Genomic DNA, 27,119 nt, shown 5'->3' with positions numbered 1-27,119 from the left:
ACTGATAGTTCTGGGGTGAGGCAAAAAGATCTATGTCTGGGCTCCCCCGTTTGCGTGTCAACATGTTGAAAAAGTACAGTTTTGTACCTACCATAAATGTAGATGTCCGATAGACATGCAACTGTAGTCATAACATGTGGGTTGTCCTGCCTTAGGCAGCCCCCGGTCGGCCGGATTCCAAAGTCTGGGTCCGACGTCGGCTGATGTCGCATTTCTCTCCGACATCAGAGCGGCTGGAGTACATAAGCATCAGCCAACGCCATTTTCTTCAGTGTTTCTTGCCCCAGATGCCAGGTGCCCTCCAAGGAAGGCTGTAATCAAATTGGAAGACAAAAACAGGATTCCAAACAAAGAAATGAGCAATAAAACAAATACACCATAACAGATATCCCCAGCTAAGAGAAACAGGGATAGGAGTGGACCCTAGGCATAGAGGGGTATGGAGGGAGGAATCGACTGCAGTTGCATGTCTACCGGACATCTACATTTATGGTAGGTACAAAACTGTACTATGTCCTTCAAGAATGCAACTGCAGTCATAACATGTGGGTAGAATACCATAGCTTAGCTGGGGGAGGAGGAATGCTCTAGGTAAAAGATGGTGTGGCAATCAAACCCTGCAGGACTGCAAGCAAAGCCTGCTCTGGATCTGGAGTATAGAGGAGATTGTAGTGTTTGGAGAATGTATGCACGGAGCTCCATGTAGCAGCTTCTAGAATGTCCTTAGTAGGCACCCCTCTTAAGAATGCTGTAGAGGTGGCTGTAGCTCTGGTGAAATGTGGTCTGACATTGGCTGGAACAGTCTTTCCATGAAAGGAATAACAGAATCTGATGCAATGTCCAATCCATTTTGAAATAGTCTGTTTTGAAATTGCTTTTCCTTGGACTGCAGGGGCGTAAGCTACAAAAAGTTGTTCAGACTTCCTACTGGCCTTGGTTCTGTCCAGGTAGTAACAAAGTTGTCCGTGAATGTCCAAGGTATGCAACAGTCTTTCCCCCTTGTTCTCTGGATTGGGGAAGAAAGCAGGCAGATGAATTGCTTGATTTAAAGAAACCCTGGATACCACCTTTGGCATGAAAGTAGGGTTGGTCCTTAATGAAACCCTGTCTCTGTGAAAAATAATAAAGGGTGGTATTGCCATTAGGGCCTGTAGCTCCGAGACCCTTCTTGCTGATGTAATTGCCAACAGGAAAGCTGTCTTCCAAGAGAGAAATTGCAAGTCAACTGAAGCTGCTGGCTCAAATGGAGGTAGAGTCAGTTTTTCTAGGACAAAATTGAGGTCCCAGGCTGGCACTGGGGCCTTTCTTGGTGGCTTAATGTTCTTGATTCCTCTGAGGAATTGCCTTAGTAAAGGGTGTGAAAAAACAGGAGGATCAGTGTTGTATCTAGCTGAAATAGCAGATGCATGTATCTTTATGGAAAAATATGAGAGGCCGTTCTTTAACATATCTGCCAAATATTCCAAGATGAGTGGGATGTTCAACAATGATGCATCATGTCCCTTGCTGGTATTCCAATTGCTGAATCTTTTCCACTTTGCTAAGTAAACTTTTCTGGTGGATGGTCTTTGAGCCTCTGTTAGTATCCGCTGAACTTCCTTGGAGAGAGATAGGCTGAAGCTATTTATGGGATCTCCCAGGCTGTTAGCTGCAGTGTCTGTAGATTTGGATGCACTGTTTCGAAGTTGTGTTGAGTCAGAAGTAGAGGCCATTGGGGAAGGGCCCACCTCCTGGTGTGACATATGCTCCGTAGTAGTGGGTACCAGTGTTGTCTTGGCCAGTCCGGAGCTATTATGATTCCCTTGGGTTTCTCTGCTTTGATCTTTATTAATAGTGAGGTCATCAGTGGCAGAGGTGGGAATGCATAGATTGTTAGTGAGTTCCAGTTGAATGAGAGAGCATCTATTTTCCAAGCTTTTGGATGGTATGTCCTTGTGCAGAATTTTGGTAGAAGATGGTTGAGATGAGAGGCAAATAGGTCCACTTCTGGCTTGCCCCATGTCGAGGTGAGTTGTCTGAAGGCCTTCGGATGTAACCTCCACTTGTGTGGATCTGAGAAATTCCTGCTTAGGCTGTCCGCCAACACATTGTCTTTTCCTGGAACAAACTGGGATTGTAACTGGATGTTTAGACTCAGTGATTTCTCCCAAAGATGCATTGTCAGTCTGCAAAGGGGGTAAGAGTGGGTGCCCCCTTGCTTGTTTATGTACCACATCACAGTGGTGTTGTCTGTCCGTATCAGTAAATGGCCTTGCTGGAGTTGGTGTTGAAAAGCCTCGATGGCGTGCATTACTGCCAGCATTTCCTTTTGGTTTATATGCAGATGTGTTTCCTTTGGAGACCATTGTCCTTGTATACACCTGCCTTCCATGTGCGCCCCATCCAAGGTCTGAGGCGTCTGTGGTCATGGTCTGTGTTATCTGTGGTTTTTTGAATGACATCCCTGTGTTTGCCTGGCTCACCGAGGCCCACCACAGGAATTCCTTTTGTAGGCATGGAATGAGCGGTATGATTGTCTCCAAGTTGTTGCTGTGTTGAGACCAAATGCTTTTTAGGTACCATTGAAGCTTTCTCATGTGTAGTCTTGCTAATGGAACCAGGAGAATGCAGGATGCCATGTAACCCAGGGCCTGTAGGAATCTCCTTGCAGTCATCTGGGTGAGTTTTGCTAAACCTTTGAAGTAATGAGTTAACTTCTCTTGCTTGTCTTCTGTCAGGTAAGCCATCTGAGAGGCTGTGTCTAGTTTGGCTCCTAAGAAGATTATTTGCTGGGATGGCTGCAGTCCTGACTTTTGGAAGTTGACTGTGTATCCCAGAGCTTGAAGTAATCGTATGACATAATCCAGGTTTTTTGTCAACATCAATGTGTCGTCCGCTTGTATGAGGCAGTCGTCCAGGTACGGGTAAATTTGTATCCCCTGGATCCTGCAATGAGCAATTACTGAAGCCAGGCATTTTGTGAATACTCTGGGCGCAGTAGATAAGCCAAATGGCAATGCTGAGAATTGATAATACTCTGGCCCTGCAAGAAATCTGAGGTATCTTCTGCAGCTGTGTCTGAAAGGGACATGCAGGTATGCCTCCTTGAGGTCCAGAGTAATCAGCCAAGACCCCTTGCCCAGCATGGGAAGGAGTTGCTGTAGAGTCAGCATTTTGAACTTTGGTACTATGAGAAAGGTGTTTAATGCGGACAAGTCCAGTATTGGTCTCCATTGAGATTCTTTTCTTGGAACAAGGAACAGTCTTGAGTAAAACCCCTGGTCTTGTTCTTGTTGTGGAACTCTTTCTATTGCTTTCATCTGAGTCAGCAGAGTGATTTGCTTGATAGCCTCTGCCCTCTGGTTTTGTGGTAGGTTTGGCATGCCTTGTTTTCTTTGTAAGGTATGAAAATGAAACCTGTACCCTCGGTCTACAATGTCCAAAATCCATTTGTCCTTTGTCAGTTTGTGCCAATTTTTTGCAAACAGAGATAATTTCCCGCCTAGGGGAGCTTCTATTTGTTCCCTGGTAGGCGGTAGTAGAGGAAAGTCACTGAGATTGTGGTTGTGGGGCAGGTGAAACCCCTGCGTCACTTCTTTGGTTTCCTGGCTGCCATTGTCGTCCCCTGTAAGGGCCTCTGTATTGGCCTCTTCCTCGGCCACGCCTGTTCTTACCCCTTTGAAACTTTTCTGTATTAGGAAAGGACCAGTTTTTAGAAGGCCAATTCCTACTGAATCTGGGGGGTTGAACTTGGAGGAAATCTTTCACCGTCTGAACTGATTTTGCTTTTTCTTCGATGGTCTTTAACACATCCTTAGCATTTGCACCAAAAAGCTTGTTCTTTTCCAAAGGTGCATCCAGAAGTTTTGCTTTTACATGATCTGGTACAGGTTGATCTTTTAACCAAGCATGTGTACGAATGACTGCCCCTGTCATAGCTGCCCTACATGAAGCTTCCAGTGCATCATATCCACACTGCAGGAAGTGATTGCTTACTTGCTGAGTGTTATGTACAGCTTCCTGCAAAGTCTTCCTGTCTAAAGGATCAGGAGTGGCTAAAGTTTTTTGTAAATCTTCTAAAAGGTAGTCCTGATATTGTAACATATGAAAAAGGCAATTTAAAGCTCTCATTGATAAGGTAGTGGATGTGTAAACCTTTTTACCCCATCTCTCTAATGACCTGGCCTCCCTGTTGGAGGGCAAAGGATTTTTAGAAGTGGAGGCTGAAACTCCTTTAGGCCCCTGTGAAATAGTTTCCAAATCAGCAGAATGGGCCCTAAATAAATGGGAATGAGTTTCTGGGACCATGTAATACCTGTCTGGCTTGGCTGGAGCAGGAGGAAGAGAATCAGGGGTAGCACTAGAGTCAGAATATAGAACATCCAGAACATCAAGTACAGGAGGAATAGCTAAGGGCCTGTGCTGGGGCTTCTTAAGGAAAGTCCTCAGGCGTTTCCTAGAATCAGAATATTCCTGACCTTGCCACTTGAAATGTTCCCTCATGGTGTGCAGAACTTCCCCAAAAGAAATATCCTCAGGAGGTGAGGCCGAGGGGATGGAATCTTCTGCATCCGAGTCCTCATAGGTCTGGAAAAGTTCTTCCTGGCTATCAGAGTGGACGGAGCCCTCAGAGTCTTCATCTGAAGGAATAGGTTCAGAGGGTTCAACCCTGGGCCTTTTATCAGGAGGTGGCTGGGATCCTTTCTCAGGATGGGCCTGTGAACCTCTAATCATGGAAATTAAATCAGCAGCCATGGACATAATTTGTGTCTCTGGAGTAGGCTGAGGAAAGGATTTAGAAGTAACATGCTTTGTTTTGCTGGCTGCCTTAGCCCTAGTGTAGGCCTTAATAGACATGGCCATAGGAGGCCTGGCAGCTCCACGTGCAGGAGTGACCTTGTCTACAGCAATGGTCTCGGGCATTTCCTCGGTTTCGGTATCCGGAGGAAAATCGATAACAGGCGGAGTGATGTCCGGAATCGGAGTCGTCGGTAATGCGGTGTCTTCGGTTAGGAGCGGTGGAGAGACCGTCTCAGAGGGAACCGGAGCACTCGCGCTAGGTTTTGGCGTGGAGTCGGTGGTAGACGTGGGCCGAGGATGTCGGTCCCGGTCTTTACGCTTTTTGGGAGTTTGCGATGTCGGAAGATCCGACGGCATGTTGTAAGCAAATTTATCGGCAAAAAAGTCTTCAGCGAACTCCGCCCGGCGCCTGAGAGTGCGCTTGTTGAAGCGAGCACAGGCTACACAGGCTGAGACGTCGTGGTCTGGGCCCAGGCAAGGAAGACAGTAAGAGTGAAAATCCTTATGAGGTATTTGTTTACCACAAGAAAGACAATTGTTAACTTTTTCAGTTATTTCTGACATCAGCTGAGGCAAGAAAAGGTCCCCAACGGGGTACTTAGCTTTTCTGATGACTTCGGTATCGAAAAATACAGGAGCTGACCGACCGGCACTTGCAAACTGCTTCTGCTTCGGGCACCGCGCGGCAAGAAAGACTGAAGAAAATGGCGTCGGCTGATGCTTATGTACTCCAGCCGCTCTGACGTCGGAGAGAAATGCGACATCAGCCGACGTCGGACCCAGACTTTGGAATCTGGCCAACCGAGGGCTGCCTGAGGCAGGACAACCCACATGTTATGACTGCAGTTGCATTCTTGAAGGACATCTTGTGGTTCCAGTTTCCATTCGTGTGGGTCCATAAGATTTCTGCTTAGTTCATCTTTCAGAGTATTTAGCTTTCCTGGCAGGAATTGAGCTTCTAGTTGTATTTGATAGGTCAAGGCCATGTTCCACAGTGCCATGGCTAGTCTGCAAAGGGGGTAGGAATGTGTACCCCCCCCCCCCGCTTGTTTATGTCCTTGAAGGCTGTCAGTGCATTCTCCACAGCTAGCATCTCTTTCTGAATGATATGTAGGTGCATTTGATTTGGGCTCCATTTGCCCTGAATGCACTTTCCTGCCAGATGAGCCCCCCAAGCATAGTCTGATGCGTCTGTAGTTAGGGTTTGGGCGGTAGGGGGTGGAGTGAATGGCAGTCCCTTGTTTTGGTGGCAGGTGTCCACCATAGGAACTCTAGTTGCAGACAAGGTATAATAGGAATCATTGTTTCCAGGCTGTGACAATGTTGACTCCACAAACTTTTTAAGTACCACTGAAGTTTCCTCATATGCAGTCTTGCATATGGAATTAGAAGAATGCAGGAGGCCAAGAACCCCAAGGCTTGCAGAATTTGTCTTGCAGACAGCAGGGTTTTTGTGGCCACCTGTTTGAAGTAAGTCACCAACTGAATTTGCTTTTCTGGAGTAAGGTAAGTCATCTGGGCAGTTATATTCAAGCTTGCATCCAGGAATGTAATTTTTTGAGAGGGTACCAGTTGTGATTTCTTTTCATTTATGGTGTACCCTAAACAAGTTAGAACCCTTTTTACAAACGCCAGATGGTTTAGAAGAATGTCCTTGTTTTCAGCCTGAATTAGACAATCGTCCAGGAATTGATATATTTGAATATTTCTTTGCCTGCAAAATGCAATTATTGGAGCCAGGCACTTTGTGAAGACCCTGGGCGCAGTAGATAAGCCAAAGGGCAGTGCAGAGAACTGGCACCAGGTTTGACATAATTGCGTGTGATAGACTCTATTATTTAGACACATATAAAAACGGCACCAGGTTTGACATAACTGAGTGTGATCGACTCTATTATTTAGACACATATAAAAACAGCACCAGGTTTGAGATAATTGAGTGTGATCAACTCTATTATTTAGACACATATAGTAACGGCAGCAGGTTTGAGATAATTGAGTGTGATAGACTCTATTATTTAGACACATATAAAAACGGCCCCAGGTTTGAGATAATTGAGTGTGATAGACTTTATTATTTAGACACATATAAAAACGGTAACAGGTTTGACATAATTGAGCGACTTAAACCTTAGCACGGATATAAATAGGACGTGCTGGAGGGATAGATTTATCACTCAGAGACTCCCTATGCTGTGGAATAAAATCCCGGTCCATGTGAGGCAGAGCACCTCGCTGACTCTGTTCAAGAGAAATCTAGACCTGTGGATGGGAGATCGTAGGTTTACCCCGGGAATCATCTCTGTGTCACTGCTGGACAGAGGCACAACAAACTAATGGGCACAGTATTTTTTCATATAAGGGGTGGCGTAAGCCACAAAAATTTGGGCTAGGCTTATAAATGCCTTAGGGCAGATAGCCTAGTATAAATCTATGAACCTATGAACCTATGATAGACTCTATTATTTAGACACATATAAAAACGGCACTAGGTTTGACATAATTGAGTGTGATAGACTATATTATTTAGACACATAACAAAAACGGCACCAGGTTTGACATAATTAAGTGTGATAGACTCTATTATTTAGACACATAAAAAAACGGCACCAGATTTGACATAATTGGGTGTGATTGACTATTATGTAGACACATATAAAATGGACCAGGTTTGACATAATTGAGTGTGATGGATGCTATTATTTAGACACATATAAAAACGGCACCAGGTTTGACATAATTGAGTGTGAGGGGTGGGAGGTTGGCATAATGGTTAACATGTTTACCTTACAAACATAAGGTGCAGGGTTTGATTCTCACATGGGGTAATTGGCTAGGCTGAAAATGGCCCATAAGGGCAGTTAGCCTCGTTCTTATCTTATCTATCTATAATGCAAGTAGCCTGCTTTGAAGCGGAAGTATCTTCTGCCAGATTCCCTGATTGGGATATGCAGGTAAGCCTCTTTTAAGTCTAGAGTTACCAACCAGGCATCTTTGCCTAGCATAGGTAGTAACTGTTGAAGAGTCAGCATCTTGAATTCTGGAATGTCTAGAAATGTATTTAGAGTGGATAAGTCCAGAATTGGACGCCATGATTTGTCTTTCCTGGGTACCAGGAAAAGTCTTGAATAGAAAGCTTGTCCCTTTTCCTCTTCTGGTACTGGTTGAATGGCCCCCATGTTCACGAGGGACAGAACTTGTTTCTGGGCCTCTGCCCACTGATTTGGGGACAGATCTGGCCATCCGTTTGAGACTGGCAACATGTGAAAATGAAATCTGTATCCCTGGGATACAATATTTAAAACCCATTTATCCTGGGTAATAAGTTGCCAGTTTCGTGCATGAAGTGCCAGTTTTCCCCTCAAAGGAGCAGCTAAAAGGTATGTGCTTGATGATTGTACAGGGAAGTCATTGAGACTGTTTACCATAGGGAGGTGTCTTGTTGTTTCCAGATTTGGAGGTGGAGGCACCCCATTGCTTTGTTCTAAAAGTTCCTTGTGACTGAAACCTGGAGCCTTTGGAATGTCTGGATTTGACTTGAGCGGCTCTCGAGGGGACTGGAAAGGACCACTTCTTAATAGGCCAGTGCCTACTAAATCCTGGAGGTTGCACTTGTAGGAAATCTTTCACATTTTGCATAGATTTAGCTTCATCTTCCATCTTTATTAACAATTCTTCAGCATTATTATGACGGTCCTGTTGTAAAGGAGCATCCAACAATTTTGCTTTAACATGGTCAGGCAGAGTATGCACTTTGAGCCAAGCATGCCTTTGTAGTACAGATCCAGTTACAGCAGCCCTGCAAGAGGCTTCCAAGGAATCAAAACCACATTGCAAAGTATGTTTTCCAACTTCTTCAGCTGAATGTAATAAATCCTGCAAATCTTTATTTTCCACACAGTCAGAGATTAACATCATTTTCTGTTTAAGTAGTCCCATGATATGCTGTTGATATTTAAGCATATAAAATTGACAGTTTAAAGCCATGATTGCCAAGGTTGCAGACATGTAAACCTTCTTACCCCATCTATCCAGCGCCCTGGAATCTCTATCAGAAGGGGTAGGATTTTTAGCAGTAGAGGCCTTAATGGCCTTGGGACCCTGAGAAATGGTTTCAGGATCAGCAGTAAGATTTTTGAAAAGGAATTTGTAGGAGTCAGGAACCCTGTAGTATCTGTCTGGCTTACTAGCAGCCTGAGTCAGAGAATCAGGATTCATACTAGATTCTGAAAAAACATCATCAACAATGTCTAGAAAAGGAGGTATAGCCAAAGGCCTATGCTGAGGAAGAAGAAGAAAATCCCTAGTTCTCTTTTTAGATTCAGAGAAATCCTGACTTTCACAGTGGAAATGTTTCCTTAAGGTATATATAGTTTCTCTAAAAAAAGAAATCCTCAGGGGGAGAAGCAAAAGGGATGGAATCTTCTGCGTCAGAGTCCTCATAAGTAGGTACAGATAAATCCTGTTCAGTAGAAGAATCAGAAGAAATAGAATCCTGATCAGAGGATTCATAGTCAATGTCTTGCCTAAGCCTCTTATCAGGAGGGGGTTGGCTACCCCTGATCAAGGTAATTAAATCTTCAGCCATTTTGATAATTTGTTTTTTAGGCATAGGGGCCTGCACACGTGGCCCAAGCATCGTTTTTTTAGACATAGAAGTAGATTTTGGCCTTAGTTTTGAAGATGGCGTCGGTTTAATATACAAATCTTTAGGCCTGAAAACACCTTCAGAAGCCAGTGCCTGCACAGCGGCTCCGGACCCATCTAAGCTAGAGACATCTGTGGGTTCAATACTTAAAGCATATCACGGTATACCGGACTCCGAAAAGGTCTCAGTAGAGGCATGCGAATTAAAAGTAGCGAGCATCAGGGGCTGCGAAAGTGCCTCACTGAGTACCGGCGAACTAGCGACTGGCTTAGGAGAAGCGTCTTTGTCAGTTTTGGATCTCGACGGCCTGTCTCTTTTTCTTTGCATTTTTTTTAGGTATTCTGGTAGTAGGATTGCTAACAGACATCATTTCTGGATAGTTAAATCGTGAGCCAAAATATTTAGAAGCAAAAATGTACTGACGTTTAATAGTGCTTTGATTAAATCTAGCACAAAACCAACAGCAAGGTACATTATGATCACTGCCTAGGCAAGGAATACAGTACAAATGAAAATCCTTATGAGGTATTTGCTTCCCACAAGTAATGTAATTATTAACTTTTACTGACATCGGTAAGGAGCAAGAAAAAGTTTCCCCAACGGGGGTACTTCGCTTTTAGGTGAAGACTTCAGTTCTGAAACTCGGAAACGAAACTTTCAGGAGTCGGCCGATCGGCACTTGCGAACTGCTTCTGCTTCGGGCACCGCGGGGCAAGAAAGACTGATGTAATGGTGTCGGCTGCATGTTTTATACCCCTGACGACCTGACGTCATGGAAGAAGGGACAGCAACCGACGCAGGACCCAAGACTTTGTTAATCAGGCTAAGTGCAACCTGCCAGCAGATTACCCAAATGTAATGACTGCAACAGTGAAACATGAAGAACATATGCATGTGGCTAAATAAATTAGCCATTCACTACTGCAATTTGCAAAAAATTTTACATCATAAACAATACCACAATTTTTGCTAGTGAATTGTTTTGATTTAAATATTTTGTTACAGTGAGTGCAATGGCCGCATGGGAAGCATCCTGTTAGTGCTTCACCTGAAATGGTGGTTTGTATCTCCTGATAAGGTGTTCTTAAGTGTGAGTGTTTATAGTGACTAAAAAAAGAAGCAAGGTTCCTACCTTTACGAAAAGAAAAAGAACACCTATCTGGTAGCATGTGTGCTAAATTCAGATCACACTGTAAAATGTTCCAATGCCTGTGTACACTAGTGATGAGTGCATCAGAATTCCTACCGTATGTTGTAACAAATCTAATAGGTTCTGAAGTCTGTTGTTCATGTTTCTTATACACCAAAAGATCATCCCTCCTAAGTGTGTTGGACCAATTACTGTCCTGCAGAACATGTCCCATCAGATATCCCCTGGACGTACATCCATGTGTCAGATCATGCCTATGTTCCTGAAAAGTAGGTTCTTGAGAGCAGATCCGTCGCATTCTGATATATTGAGATTTGGGGATGCTTTTGGCTATGTGTGGAGGATGAAAGCTGGATGCATGGAGGATTTCCGGAACACCTTAAAGTATTATCAGGTGATCTGGTAATGGTGACATCAAGAAACATAATAGTATCCACATCATAATTGACCGTTAAGCATAAACCCCATTTGTTCTCATTAAGGTAGTTAAACTCCATCAGATATTCCACATCCGTCCTCCATACCATCCAGCAATCATCCAAATACCGTCTCCAAATGTCTATTTCATCCAGGTACATGTTATGGCCTCTGTCATAAATAAGTTGTTCCTCAATAAAGGCCATAAATAAATCCGCATATATAGGGGCAAAAGAAGTGTACACATAAGCCATTACTGCTAAAGGGGTTACCCACCTTAATAATCCATCTGATCTCTTTGAAGCAAATAGATGAATTCCTGTTACAGGCCAAGAAGGAAGGCATCATCATTGACAGAGTCATGCAGCAACTTATGATTCGTGATCTCACCAGTCAGTACATCTATTTTTTGCCAAAAATACATAAAGATCCTGTTAATCCACCTGGAAGACCCATAGTGTCAGGCAGAGGCTATGTTACAGAACCATTATCCATATTCCTCACCAAACATCTGAAGCCCTTATCACGTTTACAAGATACTATGGAATTTCTTAAAATCATTTCAGAAGCTCATCAAGTGGCTTATGTGTACACTTGATGTTAGTGCTTTATATACCAACATCCCTCATGGGGCTGCGCTGGAAGCCATTGAGTCCGAATTATACCAGCCAGGGTTCAACACATTTCTTATAGGCCTGACAGAACATGTCCTAACCAATAATGTCTTTTTCTACCAGGATACATATTGGCAAACTAAAGGCACTTCTACTGGGGCATCTTTTGCCCCTATATATATATATATATATATATATATATATATATATATATAGACGAAATACACATTTGGAGACAGTATTTGGATGATTGCTGGATGGCATGGAGGACGGATGTGGAATATCTGATGGAGTTTAACTACCTTAATGAGAACAAATGGGGTTTATACTTCACTGTCAATTATGATGTGGATACTATTACATTTCTTGATGTCACCATTATCAGATCACCTGATAATACTTTAAGTACAAAGGTGTTCTGGAAATATCCACAATATAACACCATCCTCCATACATAGCCAAAAACATCCCCAAATCTCAATATATCAGAATGAGACAGATTTGCTCTCAAGAATCTACTTTTCAAGAACACAGGCATGATCTGAAACATAGATTTAAGTCCAGGGGATATCGGATGGGACATGTTCTGCAGGCCAGTAATTGGACCAACACATTTAGGAGGGATGATCTTTTGGTGTATAAGAAACATGAACAGACTTCAGAACCTATTAGATTTGTTACAACATACGGTAGGAATTCTGATGCACTCATCACTGGTGTACACAGGCATTGGAACATTTTACGGTGTGATCTGAATTTAGCACACATGCTACCAGATAGGTGTTCTTTTTCTTTTCGTAAAGGTAGGAACCTTGCTTCTTTTTTTAGTCACTATAAACACTCAACACTTAAGAACACCTTACCAGGAGATACAAACCACCATTTCAGGTGAAGCACTCACAGGATGCTTCCCATGCGGCCATTGCACTCAGTGTAACAAAATATTTAAATCAAAACAATTCCCAAGCAAAAATTGTGGTAATGTTTATGATGTAATTTTTTTTGCAAATTGCAGTAGTGAATGGCTAATTTATTTAGCCACATGCAGTTGTGGTTCCTTTTACATTAGCCAAACATCACGTCCGCTTAGGCTGAGGATCTCGGAGCATATGAGTGACATTAAAAATTTAAAATCTAGAAGTGCATTATATAAGCATTGTGTAACACATACATCTGCCAAGTTTATGTTTATGATAACCGACATAGTTAAAGGGAATAGATTAAACAAAACAGGGTTGCATTCCATTTTGGACTCTAAAGAGAAGAAATGGATTGTCAAGTTAGGTGGGTTGTTCCCACCTGGATTAAATGAGCAATTTTAGAGCAACCAATGGGGAGTTGTATTGTGTTGTATGCAGGTATATAAGACAAATGGATATGTAATTGACTTCACACTGATGAAGGTTGTGTTACTTACCAGCCAAAACCGTTTTGGTTACTTGTTTTAATACAGAAATAATAAATATTTCATTCCAGTCTCACTGTTTTGCTTGCTCAATATTTTTCTGCCAGGATAGGTAAAGCCCTAGGCATGGGTCAGCAAGCCCTGCAGAAATGCAGAGGCAAACCCTGCCCTAGACTTCGAGAAAAGAGGTAGGTGGTAATGCTTTGTAAAGGTACGGACAGAGGTCCAGGTTGCAGCTTCCAAGATGTCCCTGGTGGGGACTCCTCTGAGGAAGGCTGTGGAAGTGGAGGCTGCCTTAGTGGAGTAGGTACAAATAGACTTGGGGGGGTTCCCATGTAGTCTGTAGCAGAAATGGATACAGTGTGATATCCATTTGGAAATGGTTTGCTTGGAAACGGGCTTCCCCTCTGCCCCTGGGGCAAAGCTGACAAGCAGCTGAATCATTTTCTGAAGGGTTTAGTATGGTCCAGATAGTATCCAAATTGTCTGTGCATGTCTAGTGAGTGCAGAATTCTTTCCCCCTTGTTTTGAGAGTTAGGAAAGAAGGTGGCTAGGTGTATGGCCTGGTTGAGGGTTACATCAGATACCACCTTGGGCATAAAGGAGCGGTTAGTCCTCAGGGAGACCCTGTCTGCATGGAAAATGATGAGAGGCTCAAAAGCCATAAGTGCTGAAGTTCTGAAACCCTTCTGGCTGAGGTGGTAGGCAGTTTTCCAGGAGAGGTATTTCAATTCTGTTGAAGCAGCAGGTTTAAAAGGAGGTAAGGTTAGCTTTTCTAAACATAGTTCAGGTCCCGGGCTGGCGTGGGAGGCCTTCTGGGAGGTCTGATATTAGAAGCCCCTCTGAGGAATTGTTTAACTCATTTCAGCCGAGTGACGGCTCCAGGCATTTCTGCAGTTACCTCCTACTGCTCCTCTAGGTATCAAATATTGCCTGTTCAAATTTGCATTAATAATTCCAAAACCATGCTACATACAATGTATCAGAATATTTTATCTTGAAGCATACATGTTGGTAAACACAGCTGCATTGATATATGACCTCTGTCAGTGACTATTTGTTAGTACTGTAAGGTGATAACTTACTTTTTTAAAGGCTGAAGCCACACCCACTGGGAGTTAAAAGTACAACTACTCAAAACAGCTCTCCTGGAGGGAATGAGTTAATCAAAGGATGAGAGAAGATGGGTAGGTTTGAATCGTAATGGGCTGAAATGGTAGAGGCATGGATTTTAATAGAAGAGAAAGACAGGCCACTTTTGAGTAACTCAGCTAGGTAATCCAAGATAAGAGGGATGGAAGGATGCGAGGTACTCCCAGGAGCAGAATCTTTTCCATTTCCCTGTGTAAGATTTTCTGGTGCTGGGCCTTCTGGACTCTGTGATAATGTTTAGGACCTGTTTGCTTAACAGGGACTCCTTGTTAGCTTTTAAAGTATAAGCCATGCTTTAAGACTGAGAGTCTGCAAGTCTGGGTGCAGTATCCCCACCCACCACCACCTGGGTCAAGAAGGCTGAAATCAGGGGAAGCTGCTTGGGGGGTTGTAAAGTCTGGCTGTGCAGTAAGGGGTACCAATGCTTTCTGGGGCAATCTGGAGCAATGAGGATGGCCTTTGGTCTCTCCTCCCTTACTTCGATCAGTACCTTGGGAAAAAGAGGCAGAGGAGGGAATGCAAACGCAAAAAGGGAGTTCCAGGGGAAGGTCAAGGCATCCCTCTTCCACGCTAGGAGATGATACTCCCTGGTACAGAACTTTTGTAACTGGTGGTTGAGGTGCGAAACAAAGAGATCCACCTGTGGAGTCCCCCACTCGTGTGTGATTTGCAGAAAGATTTCCCTGTGGCGCTGCCATTCGTGGGGGTCCAGTAAGTTTCTGCTTAGGTGGTCTGCCAGGGTGTTGTTGACCCCTGGTAGGTATTGAGCAATTAGGTGTACACCCATGGAGGCGGCTGTCAGCCAGAGGTTCATGGCTAGCCTGCACAAAGGGTAAGATTGGGTCCCCCCCCCCCACGTTTGTTGATATACTGCATTACTGTGGTGCTGTCTGTTTTTATAAGGAGAACCACTGGCCTGAGATGGGGTATGAAGAATGTCAGAGCCTTTTGTACTGCCATAATTTCTTTCTGAATGATGTGTAAAGGAAGGTGCTGGACATCCCAAAGACCTTGGGTGCACCTGCCTGCTAGGTGAGAGCCCCAAGGAATGTCTGAGGCATCGATGGTGATGGTCTGGCCTGTGGAGCAGGATGAAGGGAAGACCCTTGTTCTTGGCACAGGCCTCTGCCCACCTGAGAAACTCGACCCTTATACATGGCATCAGAGGGAGGGAGGTCTCTAGAGACAGAGTGCTGACACCAAGGGTTCTTTAGATACCACTGAAGTTTCCTCATGTGAAGCCTGGCCAGAGAGATTAGGAGGATGCAAGATGCCATGCACCCCAGGGCCTGCAGAAACTTCCTCGCAGTGAGGTAAGTTCTGGAAGCCAGCTGGGTAAAGTAGAGAGGCAGGAAGCTCTGCTTTTCTGGGGACAGGAAGGCCATTAGGGATGCTGTGTCCAGCATAGCTCCCAAGAAAATGATCTTCCTGATGGGAGTTTTCTTTGATTTCTACTTGTTGATGGTGAACCCTAGGGAAGTTAGGAGGGATTTGACAAAGAGAAGGTCCTAGAGCAGCTTTTCTTTGCACTCTGCCTGAATGAGGCAGTCGTCCAGATAAGGGTAAATCTGTATATTTCTCTGTCTGCAAAATGCTATGGCCGAGGCTAAGCATTTGGTAAATACTCTGGGGGCAGTAGATAAGCCAAAGGGCAGCACAGAGAACTGAAAGTGTTGTGATCCTGCTCTGAAGTGCAGGAATTTCCTGCAGGATTCTCTTATGGGGATATGGAGGTAGGCATCTTTTAGGTCTAGGGTCACTAGCCAGACATTTTTTGTCAGCATAGGCAGCAGCTGCTGCAAAGTTAGCATTGCGAACCTGGGGACCACCAGGAAGGTATTCAGAATGGATAGATGCAGGAAGGGACAACATGTACCCTCTTTTCTGGGAACAAGGAATAGTCTGGAATAAAAGCCTTTGACTGTTTGTTCTGAGAGGACAGATTCTACTGCCCTCTGGGATATGAGAGTTTGGACCCATTTTAATGCTTCTGCCCACTGATTCGGAGGTAAAACTGGGTACCCTCTTGGAATTGGGAGTTCGGTGAAGGAGAATTTGTATCCCTGAAAAATTATCTTTAAGACTCATTGGTCCTTTGTTACAGAAAGCCAATTTTGTTTGAAGAGGGAGAGCCTTCCTTCTAGTTTTTGGCAAGTGAGGGGAGGACAGAAGGGGGGGGGGGGGGAGTTGTTGCCATAGAAGTGTGGCTTAGAACTCCCTGCCTTTGGGGTGGAAGTGGTCCACTGTTTGCATTTCTGTTGGCCCTGGGATAGGGGCCTGGATGGTCTGTCCCTGCGGGGCTTACCTTGGCCTTGACTGAAATCTTTTACTGTTTGCATAGATTTTGCTTTGTCTTCCATCTTTTTAAGTACCTCTTGTGTTTTTACTCCAAACAAGTGGTCCTTATCCAGGGGTGCATCAATAAGTTTAGACTTGACATGATCACGGAGAGGTTGTTCCTTCAGCCAAGTATGTCTCCGAATTACAGATCCTGACACTGCTGCCCTGCTAGAGGCTTCTAGGGGGTCATATCCACAGTGTAATGAGCGTTTGGCCACTTGACAAGCAGAGTGCAGTAAATCTAACTCTTTTGAATTGGCACAGTCAAGAAAGGAAGAAATCTTTTGTTTTAATAGTTCCAAAGTGAGTTGTTGATATTTTAACATATGGAACTGACAGTTGAGTGCTCTGATAGCTAAGGTTGCAGAGGTGCATACTTTTTTTACCCCATCTGTCCAGAGCTCTGGAATCCTTGCCAGAAGGAATAGGATTCTTGGCAGAACTAGTCTTAGCTCCTTTAGGTACCTGTATAATGACCTATGGGTCTGCAGCAGGATTTCTGTACAGGTATTTGTGACAATCAGGTACTCTGTAATACCGGTCAGGTTTACTGGGAGTAGGAGGGAGGGTGTCAGGGGCTAAGCTGGATTCATGGAAAACATCATCCACAACTTCTAAAATAGGGGGGATGGCCAGGGGTCTGTGCTGGGGCAGGTCCAGAAACTCTTTTCTTAGCCAGGGGGAAGTCCTGAGATTCCCACTGGAAATGTTCTCTGAGGGTGTGAAGGGTTTCCCCACAGGAAAGGTCCTCTGGATGGGAGGGAGAAGGGATAGATTCCTCTGCATTTGAACCCTCATAAGCAGCAAGAGGTTACTGTTCCTCTTCAAAATATGAATAGTTAGATTCCTCAGAATCTGTTCTGTCAATTTCTGGAGAAGGGTGCCTTTTCCTTTTAGAAGTTGTGGCCTGACTACCCCACATAAGGGAGATGAGATCCTCCGCCATTTTAAGCATTTGTTCTTGGGGTGGTGGAGCAGGAGCAAGATGGTGGCTAGAAGCAGATTTTCTAGGATTGGCCTGGCTTCTAGGCCTGAGAGAATCCGTCGGTCTGAGAGTAATGGTAGTTGGTTGAGAAGACATCGGGTTTTGTCTTGATTCGGCAGTGTGAAATGCCTTCTCAGAAGCCGGTGCCTGCGTCGTGGCTCAGGACCCAACAGAGGCAGAGACAGCCAAAGGCTTGGAAGATGAAGATTTCTGCGGCATACTGGACTCCGAAAGAGTTTTGGCAGAGGCCTGTATAGATATTGAATTGGGCATCAGGGGCTGTGAAAGCGCCTCACTGAATTCCGGAGAACTGACAACCTGCTTAGCAGCAGAGTTGTCGGAAGCCTTAGCCTTGTGTGGTCTGTCTCTAACTTTATCTCTACGTTTTTTTCAGAATGTCTACAGATTGTTGGCTGACGGACGCCATATCGTAATGCTTAGATGGAACACAAAACTAACCATCTACAAGAAGAGCTCTATGGCAAATGGTTCTCGCATTAAAGAGGGCACAGAACCGGCAATGGGGGATGTCGTGGTCTGGACCTAAACAGTTGACTCAGTAAGAACGGAAGTCTCGATGTAGGATCTGCTTTCCACAGGCGAGACAATTGTTAACTTTTTCTGACATTGGTTAGTGCAAGAAAAAAAGGGGGTACTTGGCTTTAGACATTTTCAGCTGAAATTCAAATTCTGCTAGTGACTGACCAGCACTCATGTGAACTGCTTCTGCTACGGGCTCCACAGCAAGAAAGACTGATGTAATGATGTCGGCTGCCTTGCTTTATAGCACTGACAACCTGACATCAGACTACAAGCAACTGCAGCCGACACAAAAAAACATTAACTCTGGTATTCGGGCCGGCCGAAGGCTACCACAGCAGGGATAACCCACAGGTGATGACTGCAACAGTGAAACACAAAGAACATCCACTGCTGCCTGGAGAGAGAGAAAATCCCCCTCTCGGGAGATACCAAAGTTGAGAAAGTGATTACCAGGATGAGTCATGCCAAAGGAAAGCTCTGGCCAGTGCTGCTGAAGAAGGAAATGGTCTCTAGGCCTCAGTCCTCAATACGGACAGGAATGTACCTCTCACTCTCTCTCCAGGGTTGCTGCTTTTTGGAATCATCTGTACTACCTATATTGTTCTTGCTTCTGTAAAAGTGCAAAGCTTCAGATTCCCTAACCTTAGGAGGCACACAGAGACTGCCATACAGTACATGACCCATAAAGGTGAGAGACAACATGAAGGCATTGACAGGAATAATAAGACATGTATGCCTCCTGTGCTTTCCAACAGAAGGAGTTGTGCCCCACCCCACAGAACCATGCTATTTATATGTACTTCAAGACTGCTGTCCCTCAGAGTAGGAAGAATATTCCAAGGGACTGCAAGGCCCCTTCCTTATGCTTTACAGTTTTCCTAATACCAACCTACACCAAGACTGAGTCAAAATAAAGTTTTAGTAGACCAGCTCTAAAAAAGAGCTTCCCTATCAAGTCCTCTTGTAACACAGTGATTAAACTTGATAGGTCCTTTTGGCCACTAACCTGCTCAGGCTTTTGTTCCGGTGTTTGTCAGCTAGGAAAGCAGTTAGTGTTTTCCTCAGAATTGTCCTTATTACTTTTCCTGAGGTTCCTTATTACAGTATAGAACCTGACTGAATTAGTGTCAGGACTTGCACAAATAAAAGTAATGAATTCTTAAACTCACTTTTAAGTTTTTTACAAGAGATATATTGGCTGTTACTGGCAATATGAAACACTACCAGGGTTGGCAGAAACTGAAATACATTAGATGAAACAAGTCATAGAGGGGAATTGACCCTCTTGGTATACTACTGTGGTAAAATAAAGAATGTCAAAATACATATTTAGGTAGAAGGGCTTATCTGCAAGGGATCTAGAATGTCCTGAAAAGCTACCGTCAGACATTGGCTAGGCCAGCATCAGTGCGAAAGAGAGAGATGAGACAAGTACCACAAATGCCAGGATTGATGCTCACGGGACTGCCACTGGTCTCATCAATACTGAAAAAAATGGCATCAGTTTAAAAAAGACAGAAAGCTGACACTAAGTAAAGTGAGCACCAACACCTTTAATACTAGCACAACAGAAAATGAACGGTTGGCTAAGAGGAAGCACCAAACATTCAACAGTACAAGGCCAAGGCCTGATTTGTGAAGGAACTTGTATCTTCATGACTACTAAAAGCTACAATCAATGCTGGGATGGTAAAAAAGGAGATATGTGAACAGGTTGATAATGAAGAAAGCAGTGTGTGTGTGTGTGTGTGTGTGTGTGTGTGTGTGTGTGTGTGTGTGTGTGTGTGTGTGTGTGTGTGTGTGTGACTAAATTAACAGACTCAAAAGAAAGCATTGTGCTGGTGGGCAGATGGGGATGAAAAACCTTCTTTTGACACCTCTAGGATATGCTGTTAAACAGAACGTGAATGGTGTACTTAGTAAATGATGTGCTCTGGTCTCCAGCAAATAAGGAATTTAATGGCAACCAAGACAAATTTATGGATTTCTTGATAGGACCGAGACCTAAAAATAATGCTTAGAATATGAACTACGGGAAAATACTTCTGAACAGCAGCATTGTAAGACAAAAGGTTAAAAAGAATGTAATCACAGAAAAACGCAAGTTATATACTGACTGGAACATTAGATTTCTCTTGTCCCTGCCTGGACACTGGAACATCAGGACTGGTGCCTTTGGTGCCTTCTAGTGATAGCAACAAATTCCTCACAAGCTAGAGTTCCTCCCTAACCATAAGTCCCTGTTGCTGCTATATCCTCCAGACAGAGGATACCAACATCTAAACACATCTAGATTTATCCAGAAAAGAGAATGATGAACAGGGAAAAAGTAATTAAGAATCTACTTTACAGGCCCCTCAGAACATGACAATTTGGAAGGGAAAAGGTGAGTGGGTTGTTCCAGTGTCTATATAGAAAGCAGGAAAAAAAATCTAATATTCTCTGACTACTGGAATAACTAGACAGAGTCTCCAGCTAACATGGGTGGCCTAACCTTGCAAATCTTTAAAAATGGTTGGTCCAAATGATGCTATAGTCCTAGAAACAGAGTTAAGGTTGTAATGCTTAGCAAAAACATGCAAAAAAGACCATGTAGCTGCTGCTATCTCATCATCTGACAGGTTATGTAGAAATGCTGTGGATGTAGCTTGAGCCCTAGCAAAGCATGCTTTTGATGGAATGGCCATCTGTCTGCCTACTGTGGTATAATTGAATGAAATGCAATCAGAAATCTATTTTGCCAAAGTAATCTTAGTAATCTGGAGGGACAGATTCATCACCCAGAGACTCCCTACACTATGGAACAGAATCCCAGTCCATGTGAGGCAGAGCCCCTCACTGACTCTGTTCAAGAGAAATCTTGACGAGTGGATGGGAGATTGTAGGTTTACCCCGGGAATCATCTCTGTATCACTGCTGGACAGAGGCACAGCAAACTAATGGGTATAGTATTCTCATCCTAAGGGGTGGTGAAAGCCACACACACTCTGGCTAGGCTTATAAATGCCCTAGGGCAGATAGCCTAGTATGAACCTATGAACCTATAATCGTGTGACGAAGCTTGACTGGTGAAAAACTGAAAGTGTTGTTTGTCTTTCCTGAAAGCCCCTGTGCTATCCAAATAGAATATTAATTGCCCGTGTATGTCCAGTCAATATAACAAATACTCTAATTTTTTTAGTATATTTTGAAATAACACTGGAAGGTGAATGTACTGATTCAGATAATTTTAAGTGGCTACTCTGGGCATAAAGGATGGTTCTGCCTGAAGGGATACCCTGTCCTGATGTAAAACAATGTAGAGGTATTGGGAGGATAACGTGGCCGAAATAATAGCCACCAACAGGGCAGTTTTCTGTAAGAACAACTTCAGCTTGGCAGAACTTACCAATTCCAAGGGAAGTCTTGTTAGACTTTCAAGCACAAAACGGAGAAGATCCCAGACAGGGGGTGGTTTAACTACTGGAGGTCTGGAATGGAAGATTCATTTAAGGAAGGCCTTACAGGATCAGTATGAGACCAAAGAATGTGCTGAAAAAACTCAGTGATAACAGGCAATTGCTGCTAGACACATACTGACTGACTTACTTGCTCCTTTGTTATTGTATAGTAGAAACACTCAACAATAAATCCACAAGAAACACAAAGATAGTAGAAACACTCAAAAATAAATCCACAAGAAACACTGTGTTCCTTTGTTATACTACTAAGAAGGCTAATAACTGGTTTAATGGTTTCAGGACTGATGAAACACTTCTCTCGTATGCCCACAAGGACATTATTTCTACTCTCCTTTACAAATTTTCCTGGTTGAGGGCTTCTGAGAAGCTGCAATATAATTTAATGACATTTAGAAGGAACTGATGGTTCCTGGCCATTACTAGAATTGGAGAAACTAAGCAGATAGACCAAATGATCAATTGCCCAGATAAGGCTGCCGAGATGGGTGACGTAGCACAGGAAGAATCAGCAACAGAAAGGAGGAGGTTTCATATGTAGATAAGGCAAAAATAAGGGGAACAAATCCTAGCAGGGCAAGATGGGTGCTCCGAGAATGAGACAAGCCTTGACACTTACTTTCTGTAACAGTCTTGTCAACACAGAAAAGGAGGGAAGGCATAGAGGAGATCCGGAGTCCAATCATGACAGAACGCTTCTCTAAGTGTTTGTCCTTATTGAGGAACTATGCTGAAAAAAATGAAGTCATTTGAGTTGGAATGGTGAAGCAAAACGATTGCAGCAAGGTCTCCCCCACTTCCTGAATTTGCTACATACTAGTCTGCTGTTAAGAAACCATTTGTGGGGTAGCAGGATCTGCCCGCTCAGTTTATCCAAATCACACTGGTGGATCCCCGTATTTGTTCTGTTATTAGAAAGTGATGTGATGCTACCTTCCATTCCCATACTATCATTGCTTATTTGCAAAATTGGTAGGATCAGGTTCCTTCTTGCTTGTTTATATATCATCATAATTGCCATGTTGTTTGACTGTATGGAAATTGTACCTTGAAAGTGCACATCCTGAATCACCTCTAACACTAGGTGGACTGCTCTCACTGAGTGCATTTATATCAAAGAGAGGCCTCTTCTGTGGTCCATGAGCCTTGCATCACATTGTCCAAGAACTAACCCTACCCCCACCCAAGGGCTGATACGTCCATGTTTAAACTTGCAATCAATGGTGGTTTGGTGAAGGGTATTCCTGCTGACAGACTTCAGGGATTCATCCACCAGTTTAAGCTGTGTCTGGAAATATAAGATAACTTGATCCTGTTAGGCACTGGTTGACAGGACTGATCCCACTGCACTCTAGTGTCCATTGTAAGATTCTCCTGTTGAGACAGACATGGGGACCATTTATTGAAGCGGCCATTAGTCTGTGTACCTTGATGACTACAGCTGCCGATGGTTGGTCCTGTAGACGCAGAAATGTGACCTTGGAAATTATTGAGGGAATCCTGTCCTGTGGCAAAACTGCAAGTTGCCTTAATGTATCCAGCAGGCAACCTATGAAGATCAAATAGTGAAAGGGTTACAATCAAGATTTGGTGACATTTACCAGGATCCCTAAAGACAAGCAGATATGGAGTGAGTACTGTCTTGCTAAAACAAGTTGATCCAAAGATGGAGCTGCCAGGACCCAAATGTCTAAGTACAGGAAGAGCTGCACCCCTAAATTTACATGTGAGCGGAGACTGCAGCCATACATTTGGTAAACAAGTAGGGGGCTGTGATGATACCAAACGGAAGGGACAGAAACTAGTAATGATTGGCCTCAACCTGGAAGCAAAGAAATCTTTTTGATGCCTTGTCTAGCTTTTATGTGTAGGTAAGCATCTTGAAGATCTACAAAGCACATCCAGTCCCCACCCTGAATGCATGGCAGTATGGGCTGCACCATGACAATCCAGAAAGCCCCTTTACAAATTGGTTGAGCCACCTGAGATTAAATAATGTTGATGGGAGGTTCTTGGCCTTTTCAGACACTAAAACGAATCTGGAGTAAAATCTGGATCCTTTCTGGTCTGGTGGAACCTCTTGGATGGCCTTCTTTCCTCTCTCGTCTGGTGGAATCTCTTGGATGGCCTTCTTGTTGAGGAATCTCTGAACCGCCTTTAAAACGGCTTCCTTTTTCTGGCTGGCACTAATGAGGGTTTTGAAGTCTAAGTTGGAGGCCATGTCAAAAAGGAAATGAAGTAGCCTCTGGATAAGATTCTCGCCAATAAATCCCTTGTGATGGCTAACCAAGCACGAACGTGCAAGTCCCCTGACTGTCTCCAGAATGAAACAGTTGGGCAAACCTTAAGTGATCATAGGAGCAAAAACCCTGAAAGGTCTCCTACCTACTTGACTGATGGAACCACTTGTACATCTGGGGCAAGTCCAAACTGACGGTCCCCTTTGCCCTGGGAGCCTCTGTCTTATTGCTCTCTCTTCTCCATCCAGCCATTCTTTGTTAACCAGGTTAGTTCACTAAGCTAATGGCCTCTTTTCAGGGAAGACCAAAGCGGGTATTTATTGTACTAAGGAAAATTTAATCAGGACATTGGGGACCTTCCTCTACTCGTTGGAGCTGCTAGGTGAAGCCAGAGGGCTCTTACAGCAGCAAGGAAAAGAGGCCAAAGAAAAGGAGTAGCATGTAGGAGGAGAATAATGAAGCTATGGAGAGTTTGAAGGTGGAAAATGAGAATATGGAGAAAATTCTGCTCACTATGAAGCTTCAGAAAGTAAATAAAAGATTCCTGTGTGATGGACGTTACAAATAAGTAGTGTTTAGCGGTCTCCATGGAGAAGGAAGTAAGAAAGTCTATTGAAGTGGTGTAGAATTGCAAATGATGTTCTCTTAAAAATAATGACTGCAGGATGATCCAGAGCACAGGTTTTTCTGTTTCATGGGGGTGAGATGGCAGGTTAACATCCTCAGCACTTATGAAAACGTTATGTGGAAAAGGAACTAGGTAATGCGGCAGCATAGAATGCAGCAGTGACTGAAAATAAAAGAGGAAAACAGCAAAAGAGTGTCTTATTTTGTGGCAGCAGATAATGCAGTAACTAAAATGCATGCAACAGTGACAGCAGGCAAAAATGACAGCAACAACAAAAATTAAGTAAAACTGTTTTTAAAAAGAAAAGACCAACTGTGAGAATAAAAATAAAAAAGGACAGTGTAAGAGAGAGATAGGTACTTGCGTATTATCGCAACCAGATTCCAAACCGGGCTATGTTTCTACCTTCCTGGTTGTAAACTTCACAGCGGTTGCAGTAGTATATGAAGAACTGACAATGGGGGGCTAGTGAGAAAGACAGAGAGAGAGATAAGAGGAGAAAAAAAGGAAAAACTTCCTGACATGGGACATAAGGTACTTTTTACGGTGCCGGGACAGCTGTATCATGTAATCTGCCATGCTACGCCATTAGTTCTGAAAGCAGTTACTGACACAGAAGGGAAACTCAGACCGTGGAGAATCTGTTGAAAAGGGGAGGTGATCTTTCACGCTTAAAATATCACACCATCAAAATACAAATGTAAAATACTTAAAGACTGTCCATAACACATCCCTTGCTATGAACAGCCCAACAGATGATGAAAAAGTCAGCAAATAAGAAGTTATGTACCTACCATAACGTTCCATGTTAGTTGTCTTCTCTCGCCTTCTTTCTTGCTTGATGGGTTCGGAGCCGATCCTCGGCTCCGACTCGGCACTTGCTTTAGCTCGAGAACTCCTTTTACCAGCTCGAGGCAGCCCCATATCCCATGATGCAAGGCAGTAAGTACCCAGATCTCGTTTGTTGACAAAGGGCAATAACACCAAGCATAAAATACTTCCCAAAGGAAGAAGAAACTTACAGATGGAAAAAGGACCAGGTCTGAATGGTCTTTAGCATAATAGTTTCTTATACAAGGTCTGTCCAGGCCACGGGGAAGGAGGGAGGGTCGCAAGAAAGAAGGCGCCCGAAGACAACTAACATGGAACGTTATGGTAGGTACATAACTTCTTAATGTTAAGTTGTCAATCTCGCCTTCATTCTTGCTTGATGGGACCGCGTCCCTAGCACCTCTATCCTGGGTGGCTCAATGGAACAAACTCTTGAGGACTGTAGAGCCAAAACTGGCTCTGTCCCTGGAGGCCAAGTCCAATTTGTAATGGGAAACAAAAGTGTGAGGAGTGGCCCAAGTGGCCGCTACACAAATAGTGTCCAAAGGCAGTCTAGCTTGAAAAGCTGTAGAAGTAGCTAAACTCCTAGTTGAATGTGCTTTAGGTTTTGAGCACAGCTGTTTTCCCCTGATCGTATAAATTTCAGTGATGACCAAGAAAGCCATCTGGACAAAGTCACTTTAGAAACAGGAAGGCCTTTTTTATTATCCGCATAGGAAACAAAAAGTTGATCAGATTTTCTAAATTTTTTTGTTCTGTCCAAATAATATCTAAGCTGACGGTGGACGTCAAGATAATGTAGTTTTTGTTCAGCTCTATCTGAATAGTTAGGAAAAAATACAGGGAGATCAATGGATTGATTCAGATTGTTCTTTGAAGCGACCTTAGGTAAAAAGGATGGATTGGTTCTCAAAGATACTCTGTCTTTGTGAAAAATCAAATAGGGGGGTCGAACCGAAGAGCATGAAGTTCAGACACCCTCCTGGCAGATGTAATAGCCACTAGGAATAAAGTTTTCCAAGAAAGATATTTCAGGGAACAAGAAACAGCTGGCTCGAAGGGGAAGAATCAAGGATGTCAGCACTAAATTTAGATCCCACTGAGGAGGAGGATTCCTGATTGGAGGCTTTAGTAGGAAAATTCCTTTCAAGAAGGCCCTGCAGAGCCTATGGGACATAATATTATGATCTGCTATCCCGACATGAAAATTAGAAATAGCAGCCAATTGAACTCTGACTGTGGAAGAAGAGGAGCCTGCATGAAAAATCTCTGCTAAGAAGTCCAGAACTGCCTGAACAGGGGCAGTAAAAGGATCAATATTTTGGGCCTTAGCCCAATAAGAGAAACGTTTCCATTTGCTTGTGTAAATCCTCCTGGTAGAGGATTTTAGTGAAGCTACAATGATGTCTCTAACTGGGTTAGAGATCAAAGGAAGCCTGGCTAAGGAAGGAAGTGGAGCAACCATGCTGTGAGGTTGAGAGAAGGGATTGACCGGTGCAGCTGACCGGATTGGTGAATCAGTAGATCTGGCTCTGGGTCCAGATGCCACGGCTGCACCAAAAGGTGATGATGGAGGAACGGGAACCAAACTTGTCGAGGCCAGTAAGGGGCAATGAGAATCAATTTGGCTCTCAAAACGGTAGCTTTCTGGATCACCTGAGGGATCAGAGGAAATGGAGGAAGGCATAAAGAAGTCCCTGGGGCCAATCCTGGGTCAGAGCGTCTCTGGGGATGGCCTGATAGAGGGAAGAGGCTGAAGAAGTCTGGACATTTGCTGTTTTGGGGAGTAGCAAAAGATCGCAACATGGACGACCCCATTCCAGAAAAATCTCTTCCGCTATAGATTGCTTGAGAGACCACTCGTGAGGCATGAGGATAGCTCTGCTCAATCTGTCCGCTATAATGTTTGTTTTCCCAGGGATATGCGTT

At 43.8% G+C, this 27,119-nt stretch overlaps 1 protein-coding gene across 2 annotated transcripts in view; it reads right to left on the bottom strand.

Moving 5' to 3' along the window:
- The window catches only part of SMAD3 (SMAD family member 3), a 1,147,441-nt gene that overhangs the window by 855,599 nt on the left and 264,723 nt on the right, over positions 1 to 27,119 (bottom strand). The gene's annotated exons all lie outside the window — the stretch shown is intronic.

This window comes from Protopterus annectens, chromosome 7.part0, assembly GCF_019279795.1.
Source record: "Protopterus annectens isolate FY-2018-M chromosome 7.part0, PAN1.0, whole genome shotgun sequence".
In the NCBI taxonomy this organism is placed as follows: domain Eukaryota; kingdom Metazoa; phylum Chordata; order Ceratodontiformes; family Protopteridae; genus Protopterus; species Protopterus annectens.
This window is presented reverse-complemented; position numbering and strand designations above follow the sequence as displayed.